The 13391-nt window shown below is 39.9% G+C and overlaps 1 protein-coding gene across 1 annotated transcript in view; it reads right to left on the bottom strand.

Annotated features, from left to right (window-relative positions):
* Positions 1-13391, bottom strand: part of PIEZO2 (piezo type mechanosensitive ion channel component 2) — a 454182-nt gene that overhangs the window by 382653 nt on the left and 58138 nt on the right. The gene's annotated exons all lie outside the window — the stretch shown is intronic.

Here is a 13391-nt window from a genome sequence, read left to right on the forward strand (position 1 = left end):
GTCTGGCAAGAACTCACTTATCAATAGCTGGGATGTGAAATCCTCACTTCTGCATTGTTTTGTCATTATAGTTCCCACTTTGCTGTTGTTTGTCTGTATAATCTGTCTGGTTCTGTGATTGTTCCTGTCTGCTGTATAATTAATTTTGCTGGGTGTAAACTAATTGAGGTGGTGGGATATAATTGGTTACATAATCATGTTACAATATGTTAGGATTGGTTAGTTAAATTTCAGGAAAATGATTGGTTAAGGTATAGCTAAGCAGAACTCAAGTTTTACTATATAATCTGTAGTCAATGAGGAAGTGACTGGGTATGGGTGGGGGTGGGCATGTGGGTGTGTGAGATGGGAACAGGGAATGGGGGTAAGAAAATTGGAATCATGTTTTGCTAAAGGGGGAGATGGGAACAGGGAATGGGGGTAAGAAAATTGGAATTATGTTTTGCTAAAGGGGGAAATGGGAACAGGGAATGGGAGTAAGGAAGTTGGAATCATGTTTGGCTAAGGGCAGGAATGGGAACAGGGACACAGGTGTAAGGCTTTGTGGTGTCAGAGCTGGGAAGGAGGATACTAAGGAAGGAAACTGGAATCATGCTTGCTGGAAGTTCACCCCAATAAACATCGAATTGTTTGCACCTTTGGACTTCGGGTATTGTTGCTCTCTGTTCATGCGAGAAGGACCAGGGAAGTAAGTGGGTGAAGGAATAAGCCCCCTAACACTAATCAATCATTGCTTACCTCGTGTCATAAAAATAAAGGGAAGGGTAAACCCCTTTAAAATCCCTCCTGGCCAGAGGAAAAATCCTCTCACCTGTAAAGGGTTAAGAAGCTAAAGGTAACCTCACTGGCACCTGACCAAAATGACCAATGAGGAGACAAGATACTTTCAAAAGCTGGGAGGAGGGAGAGAAACAAAGGGTCTGTGGCTGTCGGTACGCTGCTTTTGCCGGGGATAGACCAGGAATGGAGTCTTAGAACTTTTAGTAAGTAATCTAGCTAGGTATGTGTTAGATTATGATTTCTTTAAATGGCTGAGAAAAGAATTGTGCTGAATAGAATGACTATTTCTGTCTGTGTGTCTTTTTTGTAACTTAAGGTTTTGCCTAGAGGGATTCTCTGTGTTTTGAATCTTATTACCCTGTAAGGTATCTACCACCCTGATTTTACAGAGGTGATTCCTTTATTTCTATTTACTTCTACTTCTATTAAAAGTCTTCTTGTAAGAAAACTGAATGCTTTTTCATTGTTCTCAGATCCAAGGGTTTGGGTCTGTGGTCACCTATGCAAATTGGTGAGGATTTTTACCAAACCTTTCCCAGGAAGTGGGGTGCAAGGGTTGAGAGGATTTTGGGGGGAAAGACGTGTCCAAACCACGTTTCCCAGTAAACCCAGTTAGAGTTTGGTGGTGGCAGTGGATATTCCAAGGACAAAGGATAAAATAAATTTGTACCTTGGGGAAGTTTTAACCTAAGCTGGTAAAAGTAAGTTTTTAGGAGGTTTTCATGCAGGTCCCCACATCTGTACCCTAGAATTCAGAGTGGGGGAGCAACCTTGACACCTCTTTTCTGCACTATATAGTCACTATTTTCCTAGTATCACAATTACTGAACCCTCTTTGATTTGGCCTCTGATAAAATTGCACTCTCTAAACACATTTTTTCTTCACAATATGAAATGCACACCATTGAATCATAATGCAAGAACATGCATGTTCAGAATTATTCTGTAAAATAATGATATTGTGTTGTGGATTTTAAAGTCCATGTACTCTTCACTATTAGATGATATACAATACATGTGACATAGTAAGAACAACATACATTTTTTCATCGTATTAGTCAGATTCAGGTCATTTCTGTTTGCACAGACATTCCTTTAGATAGAGTTTAATAATCCAAATGTAGGTGGCTCTTGAGCGACTGCATCAGGAATGCAGAATTCAACTGTAGGCATTAAGTTGTCAGAAAGCAAATGAAAAAAAGTGGAGATAGTTCAGAGGAGAGATACAAAAATTGGCATGGGTGGACGATTTCTGTGGCAAGATCTGTAGAGTTTGGCTAAGCAACCACTAAGGTAAAGATAAAAAGAGTGCCTGTTAAGATATCCGAAGAACATAAACACCAAGGAGGGAAAGGAATTTAGTGCAATACATGGGGGCACAACCAAGAGGAATTGAGTGAAATTAAGAAAGGGAAAATAGACTGATCATCAGGAAAAACTTCCGGAAAGTGAGACATATTACTTGTGGAAGCCCCATCCCTTGAGGACCTTAAAATTAGACTGGACAAAAACCTAATGTAGAGAACAATCTTGCATTGGCAGGAAGGTGGCTTGGATGACCTAAAACTCTTTTTTATCTCTGACTTCTAGTTCTACGATAATATCCAAAACCACAGCTATGAAATCTTACAGTGATTTATAGTGATGCATGTCAGAATGTTATATAAAGATGAATGGGATAATCCCTACAGCTAATAGAAGTCTCAGCTGCAGAACAACAAACAGCTACAAGTCATACATTTTATATGATCGGTTTGTATTTGGCCTGGTTTGTCATGTGTCCCATAAAAGAAAGAAAAAGATGCCCCAGTTGAATTTAAGCATTTTTAGAGTTTTACAAACAAGCTTAATAGTCTCCATCATTACTCCACAATGAATGAGCTCTCCGCTGCCATCTGTTGATGAACTAGGGGGAAAGACGTCAGGAGCAGACTGTATTTGTATAGACACACCTACTAAACAGAAAAACCTGTTTTGCCAAAGTGATCATCTTTGATTGTTTGGGTTAAAATTCACTTTAGGCATGGACGCAGGGGTAATGAAATGTTGTTATCCTTATTCTATTACTGAAGTGCAGAACTGTAGTTAATATGCCTTAATGGGGCAGGAGGTCACCTTACCTGTAACATCACTCTCTAAGCAGTGATGCCAAATCAAAGTGAAAGTGAAAGAGAGGTGGGTGGGGACAGGCGTTGTCAAGGCTGATTCCCTACTCTGGCACTTTGAGTGTAGAAGATGGGAACCCACAAGGACTCTAAAAATTAATACTTGCCACTCCAGGCTTGTATTAAACTCCCAAGTTTACAGCTTTTCTCTGACCTTGGATTGGTAGATGCTGCCACCACCCAAGTGCAAAACCCACCAGGAAGGCGCACTTGGGAATTCCTTTCTGGGGGGTACCCTTCAAGCTCTTTCACCCCTCCCCTCCGGGAAGAGCTGAGAAAGGGGGGGGGGGGAAATCACCTGTTGCCACCAGCTAATTAAACAACATGTGCACAAACCTCTTAAGACACAAAAATCCAATTCTGTTCTTAAAAAAGGTAAATTTTATTAATAAAAAAGAAGAAAATACCTCTGGGAATTTAGGCTTTTGCTAGATTAAAAAAAAACTACAAGGATTAAGCATCAAGAATAGCTCTCTAGGTCCATCTTAAAAGTTACAAGCAAAACAAAAGCACCTGGGGTTAGCACAGATGAATCCACAAGCCATAAAGAAATAAAGGGATAAACCTAATAGCGTCTTTCTAGACATTTTCTGATCTACTTACATATCTGGGGTTTTAGATGAGTAGTTTCTAGGTATGATACTGATGATTTTTCATACCTGGCCCAAGCTTCTCACAGCATAACTGCTCCCTGTCTGCCTCTCCCAGAGAGCAACAACCGACAGACAAAAGTGGAGTCTTGTTTCAATTTTAAGAAGTTCTAGCCTTCCCTTTGGCTCTTTTGGCCAGGTGCCCACTCAATTCCTTTTACCTATGCATAGCAGGGAGACTTTTTAACGCTTTACAGGTAGAGGAATTAGAGAACAGCTACTAAGAGGGATTTTATAGCTACTGAATGGCTGGGTGTCTAAAAGGGAGCTACTCCTCCCGCCCCCTCCCCACCTTTATCACAGGCATTCTGGACGCTTAAAGAGTTTTGGATACAATTTGGCAATCCCCCTTCAGTATTTAAAGACAGAGCTGATCAGACTCAATTTAGAGTCCTTGTTTCTGGTTAGTGATCACTAAAGCTGAAATAACTGGTAAGCTGGTTTAGGGGGCAAAACCTTAGACCTTGTGTGAAAGACAAAACAGTGCTGCAGCAGTGAGGTTCTCCACTAGCTGGTGAAATCACTAAGAACTGAGCTAAGTAGTGGAACCTCAGAACATGCATCGCAGCCGGAGCAGTGGCAACAACAGCAGTAGTGAGCAATGACAACAGCAGAGGCATTGCTTGATCCCCCTTTGGGGGGCGGGAGGTGAACCCACATTAACGTACCCCTGAATTCTGGGTCTTCGCTGACTTCAGACAACAAACTGCAAATGGGGTGCAGTGGCAGGAAAGGAGAGGAGGTTATTAAAGAGACATTCATCCTTCGGGACTTCCAAATCACAAGGTGAGAAACTGAGACAAAGGACGGTTTCCAAAGATAATGTGGAGTGGGTATTTACTTATTATTTGCATATTTTCGAATTGTGGTTGCAGTGTTTTCCTACATTAATGCTGATTCCCTCTGCCTTTTGATAAAAAAATTTATTTTGTTATACACAGACTCTCTGTTTGTGAGGGGGGAAGTATTGCCTCCCAAAGGCTCCCTGGGTTGCTGTTAGTTTTACCAGGTTTCTGGGTGGGGGCTTGAGTCGGTTCTGTTTTGTAATGCTAAGAAGAACCCCTACATATTGAACTCAACCCTTGTTGTTGCTGATTTCACTTGGCAGAAGGGTGACATATATAATACACCCTTATTATTCCTAAAGTAACACTTATTGGTGAATACAAGAAAAAAAATCCAGTCTCCTGAATGGCTGCAAACAGACATAAAATGAATCAGTAAATGTCTATAGTCCAAGGCTTTGTCCACACCAGAACTTTTGTCAGTAAAACTTTTGGTTTTTTCCCACCACCACCCCACCCCACCCCCGACCGACATAAATTTCACCGACAAATGTGCTGGTGTGGACAGCGTGATGTCGGCAGGAGAGGCTCTCCCGCTAACACAGCTACCACCACTCGTTGGGAGTAGTATAATTAGGACGGCTGGAGAGCTCTCTCCCATTGGCATAGAGCAGGTGCACGGGAGATCTTACAGTGGCGCAGCTGTAGCAGTATAGCTCTGCCGCCGTAAGGTCTGTAGTATAGACAGTCTTAGTCTTCAGAGGTCAATAATACTGTGATCTGGAGCAATGTTAACCAATATAGACTGCATACACAAAAAAGGCACAACTATCTTCCTCGTTCCTAAAAAGGAGGAATAATAGTTCTCCCAATCCACTTTATTTTTTTAATTAAAATACAAGTAACTTCATCTGTCCTTTAAAAGATGTTTTTTTTAAAAGGGAGGAAATAATCCTTCTGCCTTTTTTTTGCATTTAGAATTCTAATTAGAAATTAGAGATAATTCTTGAAAATATGCATACAGATCTCAACTCTTCAAAGTTTGGGAATGATTGGCATCAGAGTTTCAGTTCAACCCATTATAAATACACAGCCAATTACAAAATCACACGTTCTAATTCCAAAATCCACCTACCCCTGGAAGACAGGGAGTTCAGATGCAGAGTTTTGATTCGGGCTTATATTTAATTAGAATGATTGTTGCAATAAGCAATATGTATTTTTGACTTGGTCCAGTGAATATCAAAGCATTGGCTAGCAAGTTAAATATTGACCAAAGAGTTTCTCTCTCTAGTCAATACATTCAGATATTAAACTCAACAAGAGTCAGTATCCGCTTACAATAATTAATATATCCTCTCTTCAGCAAATGTGATGTTAGAAACTATTGATTGAAGGATAAAGGTGGTATACTACAGATAGTCCTTTGATTATAAACATGCTCCCAAAACATGTTTTCTTTATGTCAGTTAGTAATCTGCCACCTCATTTTCTGCATTCTCTCAGATGTCAATCTTTATTAAACTTTCCCCATTAATTTAAAAAAAAAACAATTCTGAGCCTCCCTTTTGAGCCAAATTCATCTTGACGGTCCACAAAGCGGTGACTGCTTCTCTGAAGAGTGAATCTGGCAACCCCTCTCCCTTTCCATTCATGAGTTCCACACTAGTGTTTTGCTCAGTTTTTGCTCTACATTAGAGCTGGTCTAAAACCAAACATTTTTAGCAAAAATACATTTTTTGGTGAAATTTCAGAAAGCTTCAAACAACTCTACTCTACCCACCAAACATTTATAGAGTACACTTGAACAAGGTCTCCAACCCCACAGCCACACACACAAAACATTCTTTTTGCCCTGAATCCTTTCTTATTCATTTTCTCTACCCTTGCAATCTCATAGTTAACAACTCACTTTCTTCTGACAAATACAGCAGACACAGTTCTCATTTGTATATAATTGACACTAGAGTCATATCAATGCTGGAGATTGTTGTTAGACTATAAAATCATAGTCTTCCAGAAAGCAGTTACTGATGCACCTCCAATCACATTGTCAATTGTCATTGCCACTTATTAATTTTAAGATAACAGTTCTGTATTGAATCTAAATTAATACAAACCCTAGTTTCTTTCTCCGCTAGTATAAAGCTTTTCTTAAATAATTAAATACACTGGGACTTTCTTGACCTACATTTGGGGAAACAAAGTTAAATCAGTATTTCAGGAATTTGTATTGCTAATGGAGAAATATAAAGACATACAAATTATTCTCCATAGCAGTAAGAGTTTGGACACATCTTGGAAGCCTTCAGAAATGCACATTTTCTGATACAGCCCAGTCAGGGGACAATTCAGCCAGAGTTTATAATACACTTTCGACTTTCATTATACACATTAAAAACACACTTTTAGTCAATCACTCAATACATAAAATTTAATATTTTAATAGCAACACAAGAGATCTGCCTTTACAAATTATTAATGGTATTCCCTAAAAGAAATAATGTTTCAGTTGACTTCATTTTATATTATCACTTACATGCATTGCATTAATAACTATAACTTTGAAGTTAGCTTGAGGTAAGATAATTTGAACAAAGCAGTATCTATTAAATACAATGGCCTCACTTTGCCATCCTACTATTCCAAAGTACAAACAAGGAACCATTTTAAGTATGATAGATTTTCTGTATTAATATACATTATGACCATTATTACTCAACTCAAAAGTTGAATCCACTCTAAGCTGCATACACATTACAATGAAATCATCAACACTAATCATACGTTCCATTTTTCAAAATGTTATTATTTCAGTTAGGTTCAAAGACATTTTGTTTACGACTTTCTGCATTTGTTCACTTTAAGATGTTCAGAAATGCAGTACACTTTTCTTGAAAAGTTCCAGAAATCCAAAGACTTAAGTATCAGTAACTTACTAGACGTGTTCTAGACCTGGAATACTAACAGGAAAAAAATGCATGTCTAGGATGTCACTAAAATGAAACACTCTACTGATCATGTACTTATTTACAAGATTCCCAATTTGATTCAAATATTTTAAAGTCTGAGGCATAAGCTAGGCAGGAAATACCAAGAATTTCAACCACCATGCTCATGTACGCTAATGTGAAACAGAGTTCATAAGAATAAGTAGAACAGAACAGTGCCCATATAAATCCAATACCATCAAAAATTCAAAAACACTTTTTAATTTTTTAAATGTCATTTATGATAACTAATGATAGAAACAATGTCCTTTAAGGAAAAGAGATTAACAAACAAATTTTGCACACTCCCAGTAACTATCAAAATGTGGAAGGCTGGGTTGCTTCTTTGCCAGTTTCATAACCAGATCTTTTTGTGGGGTGGGAATTCCTCTCCCTCCTTATATGCTAAATTTTGCTAATTTTGCCACAAGATATTGCAAAAAAATTAATTTAAGATGTGGATAATGACACTCAAAGGTCAACTTCAGATTGGCCTCAAGAGATCCCAGATCTTCATGCCAGATATTAATCCCAATATCCCCCAAAGTGCAAAATTTCTATTTACATCTATGGGAGATCTATTTACATTTACATCTCAAATGAGCTTTGTGCTGCCATATGGTAGACCCAGATCCAAGACCCACAAGAGGTTTTGAGGACAAACTATTCTCATATTTGTAGTTTCAAAAAAGGGAGTGGATCTCACTCAAAAGTGCCCTCTAGTGGTCTGCTTGGAATGCCATTAAGGCATGGGGGCTCCATCTTCTCAGGCAAGGAGTCTGGATGCTACAATATAATTACAAAGTGTAAACATCAATGATCATTAATTAAAAAGGGAGAGAGAGACCTGGAAAGAGGAGGTACTTTGAATGGAGAAAGCCTCCACAGGACTCCATTCAGCTGGATGCTTTACTGTTTAACACAATGAGAGAGAATAGCTTTTAAAGAAAACCCAGAGCAAATGAAAAATCTTGATAGGTGGCTGAGGAAGGGGAGAGCCTAAAAATTATACATGTTATCCCTTAGGTTATAGCCTTGTAAGATGGACTTTTCTTCACCCTGCCTGTTCCACAAGAAGGATGAGCTCATTACCAAGATTTCAATTCAGGAATCTGGACAGAATGAGGCTCTTAACATTTTAGCTCACCCATTCTTTCCAGCCCTTTCATGCACACCCACTACCTAAGCGTCTTCACTTCTGCCAACTCTCCCATTACTACTACACCAGCTCTATGAAGCACAAATATTCATTATGGGCTAGGCTGCGGGATTTAAAACACTCACAGCCCTGAGTGCAGAGATGAAAGGATTTGTGCCTCTATATTGAAAATCAGAAGGTGCAGCTCCTGTTGGCTGCCCAAGTACAATTCCTACCCAGTAACTGGGCACCTACTTGAGCTGCTACACTGTTATTTTTAGTGGACTGGCTCCATCAAAGTTAGTTCAGCTATGCCTACACATGCTGCAGTCCCACCTTCCAACTCTGTGGCCCGTAAGGGTGGTGGTACAGTTGCTGACCCACAATGATGTGATTAGCCACACCCCCAGAATTTGCCACACCCCCAGCAAGCTGGCAATGCTGCTTAAAATCATCTGCTTGGTAGTGCAGTAAAATCAATGCCTGCTTTGGATACAGAGAATATCAGCACTAGGAAATTCCCAGCCTCCAATGGCTCAAAGAGAAAGAGCCCAACCAAATCAAACCAACAAACCTACCAAAGAACAAAGAATATTCCAAGCTGAATTTTTAACCCTGAAAAAAGAAGAGCGCCAGAAACTCCACAAAAGTCCTCTAAGGGTGTCTACACTGTGATAAAAAAAACCCACAGCACTAAGGCTCAGAGCTTGGGTCAACTGACTCAGGTTCAAGGAGCTAAAAAAGCTGTGAGGCTTAAATAAACAACAACAACAAAAAATGGTAGATGTTTGGGCTGGAACCCAGGCTCTGAGACCCTCCATCCTCATGGGATCTCAGAGACCATGCTCCAGCACAAGCCTGAACATCTACACTGCAATTTTATAGCCCCAAAGCAGCTAACCCAGGCCAGCTGCAGCTGCGCCACGAGTCTGCTATTGCAATGTAGGCATACCTTGTGGGACTTCACTATTGCTAACAATTTTACATGGAAGGTCCTCAGAAGTAGCAGTGATAGGCAAAGTATAAAACCCTGAAATAGAGTCCCCAGGTGTCTCTGGACCCCAGGCCTCCTGCATCACGTCATGCTGCAACAGCAATCATGCCATCTTATCTCAATATAAATTAGACAAAGCAAGGGGAAAACAACACAGCTCTTTTGTCTGTGCTAAACTGAGACAACCTCAAGGAAACGGAGTATCCTTGATTCATTTTTGTCAAGAAAATAGACTGGATGTGCAAGTGTATCTTTTGCAAGTGATGATCAGTACAGCTGAGCCTAAAGTTTTCTGACACATTTTTGACTAGTGTGTGCTGCTGTAAAAGGGACAGTATAAAATGTAATGCTTTATATTTTTTATTAAAGCTTGCAAGAAACTTAAGATGGATAATGTCCTGAAAGATATTTGCTCTAATCTAGTAAATGTAATTCATAATTTTCTCCAGAAAGGTCACCTGAGAGAAGATCTGTATTTTACAAATTAGACTGGTAGTAAATGCTAAAATAAACAGGAAATTCATGTTTGACTTGAACTCAGACTAACAAATTACTTTCTACTCATATAGGCATAAGTGAGCAGAACAGAGTGAATACTATGCATGAAGCAATTTTCTGGCAGGTATTGAGTTTTTTTTCTTTAAAGAAAAAATAATTGAAAAGATCTATCATGCCTTATGTTCTTATGCCTGAAGAATTCAGCTCTTTATATCGGCTAGGTATTAAAAAACAACAAAGTGATAGGTGAAGTGAGTTACATAGTGATGCATGTACTGAATTACTGTGGTAGGACATGCTTTTCTGAAGTACAATTTTCTGGAAATGTCACTAGAAGACATAGCAGTACCCACAGAGTTATGAGTTTCAGATATTTTCAAACCAGTTGGGCCCATCTACTCTTAATTTTAAGTGTAAAGCTATTTTTATTAGTCCAAGGCATTCCATAGATATAATTACACACACACACACACACGTCCAAGCCTATGTTAAACAACATCAAGGTTGCAATTTGTCAAGCTAACAAGCTTGCTGAAACCAACCTTCTCCCTTGAAAAGTTTTGGTTTTGATGAATCAGCATTTTGGTCTAAAAATATTTTGTTGAAAAATTCCCAACCAGCTCTAGGTAACTCCACAATACTCTAGATTTAAGGACAAGGAACCCTATTATCCAGCTACTGCATACATACAATGGCTACTTACTTCAGTGGGAGTTGCTCGTATGCAGTGGCAGGAAAACTAGGTCTCTATAGCATGGCTTTTACAAATCTGACTGGCCATTGTATCCTCTAATCCAAAACCCTATTGATCCAGATGCATCTGTCATGCTGTCTGGAGTGGTTCACGACCATGAGTGTCAGCCTCAGGGCGGACAGTCAAAAAGCAGGGAACAGACACCCAAAACTGGTTGTACGTTTTATAATTAGATTTCACCAACCTAATAACGAGTATGAACTCCTAAAGCACTATCACAGTCTTACCACAGAGTCACAGACAGTCCCTTTGGGCATTCCAGTCTATCTTGCCACCCAGGCAAACTGGATTTCGTGATAGTTGGTTCCTAGTCACCAAAGATCACAAAAGATTCAGGTTGCTTCCAGTCCAAAAAGACTAGTCACTTCATTCAGTACCTTAGATCTCAAACCAAAGAATACTTGTAGCCAATCCTATAGTAAACTAACTAAGGATTTTCTTAACTAGGAGGAAAATGAAAGTCATTTACAGGTTAAAGCAGGCAAACATATACACACAAATGAGTTCTAGTCTATGGTTCAAAAAGCTGACAGAATTTCAGTAATCTGTCAGCACTGAATGTCTTTTAGGGCTAACCCAGGTTGACCCTGTGGATCTCTGCTTCTTTCATAGCTCCAGCCCTATCAGAGTCCAAACAGCAAACAAGATGAAAAAATTTCTTGTGAGTTATTTTTTACTTCTTTCTTCCAGAATTCATGCGGATGGGACAAGCCCTTTTGCGTGTAGCCTCTTCAGGGGTGTGAATGGCCAATTAAAGGTTTTGGATTGTGATGTTCCTCAATGGCCCATTTAGTTTTGATAGCTCTTCTTGATGAGCAGGAAACCATCCCTCCCAACAGGTTCACAGTTCCAGAGCAAACATTTTTTACAGTTATAAAGTAAAAAAAATACTTTATAGCATGTGATAAAGATATAAGTGAAATTAATGCATGGAGGAGCTTACAAGCATTTCATAATGTCTAAACCCATTGTTATAAGTGCAATACCCATCTGAACCATACTAACACAGGTGAAACAGACTGGTTTCCAGCAATGAATTTGTCTGTGCTCGACTGAGGCCTAAAGCCTTGGCAAGAGCTGGCAGCTGGTTTCCCAGTGTTACAGCATCTACAGACCTTCAGATCTGTACTTGGAATGCATGGAAATGAATGAAGATTGTGGACCACTGTAGATATGATCAAGCATAGATCCATGATCAAATGAATTATGTGAGTCAAAAAAGGTTGCAAAGTCATGCCACAAAAGCTAGGAAATGGTTGCCTGCAGTCTCTAATCATGTGACCCATTCTATTTTTTCCCCCACAGGAAATTCATTCAGTGCACTGGATGGACAGTGCTCACTTAAACAGCTATTCAATATTTTGTTTTCTCCTCATTGTTTAACATGTGGTCCCAGGACTTGTTTATTTCACACTAGTCAAATCCTGTTCTGAAGACAGAATTACTAATTTCTCATGGGCTTTTTCTATGGCTGTTATCACTATATTATCCTGGCACTTCACAACACCCCAGTAAGCTGAGGGGGATGGTATCCACACTTTACATATGGGAGTGGAGGTAGAGAGGTTAAGGTTAAAGTTGCCACTCATTTTTGGTGCCCATTTTGAGACACCTAGGGTCTGATTTTTCAGAGTTCTTAGCATCATATAGCACTTTGTACATTCAAGCACAGCTCCCATTGACTTCAGCTGCAGCTGTGATCATTCAGCATTTCAACATATTAGACCCCAAGGTCTCAGATTGACTGCCCAGAAATGAGGAACATACAGTTAACAACCACCTCTGAATAGTCTGATTTAAGCAACTTGCCTGGCATTAAACAGAACGTCTGTGGCAGAGACAAGGTTAGAATCCAGTTCTCCGGGGTAGTATTCAACTACTTTAACCACAAGACCATTTTTTCTCTTCCTGGAATCCACTGCCTCATTCACAATATACCTTCCAACTTCTGCAGCAAGTGAAGCAGGGATCCTACAAACATTACACAACCTGCATTACACAACCCTGATTTGTCCCCAGAGCAGCTCCGTCATGTGAACTGAAAAAGTAGTACCTGATCATGTAATTAAAAGATTGTATATTAATGTATACACACAAAGAGGCTGAACGAAGGTTGCATAGACAGCCTGAATTCTGGCATTCCCTAACTTTTAAGTGCTTGACTTTGTAACTTTAATAATATTCTTTTAACTTCCCCTCCCCCGCCAGGTTTTTAAAAAAAGTAAACTGAATATACACAAATTCTATCACGTGGGCTCACATTACACCCACATGGTTCATCAGCGGAGTTGAAACCTTTACACAACTGCACAGACCTCTGCAATGGGGTTTCACAGATTGTTGCTGATAGCAGAGGAATGGTGAAATTCAGGAACCTTGGATTCCATCTCAGCCTCGGGAGGGGAGTGTGCTCCAGTGAGCACAGACCCTTCTGCTCATTCCCCCAGCCCCAAGTTTGACCCCTTCTGCTCCATCTTCTCTAACCTGCCCCTGTGCCAGGCCTCTCTCTTCCCCACTCCTGGCTTCTTATCCCAGTCCCATTCTCCTTCCCTAACCAGTCCCAGTCTCCACTTCCTATGCTTCTCATCCCAGTCCTAGTCTCCCCCTCCGGGCTCACTCCGAGTCCTAATCTCCTAG

The sequence above is a fragment of the Lepidochelys kempii genome, chromosome 2, assembly GCF_965140285.1.
Source record: "Lepidochelys kempii isolate rLepKem1 chromosome 2, rLepKem1.hap1, whole genome shotgun sequence".
NCBI classification, from domain to species: Eukaryota; Metazoa; Chordata; order Testudines; family Cheloniidae; genus Lepidochelys; species Lepidochelys kempii.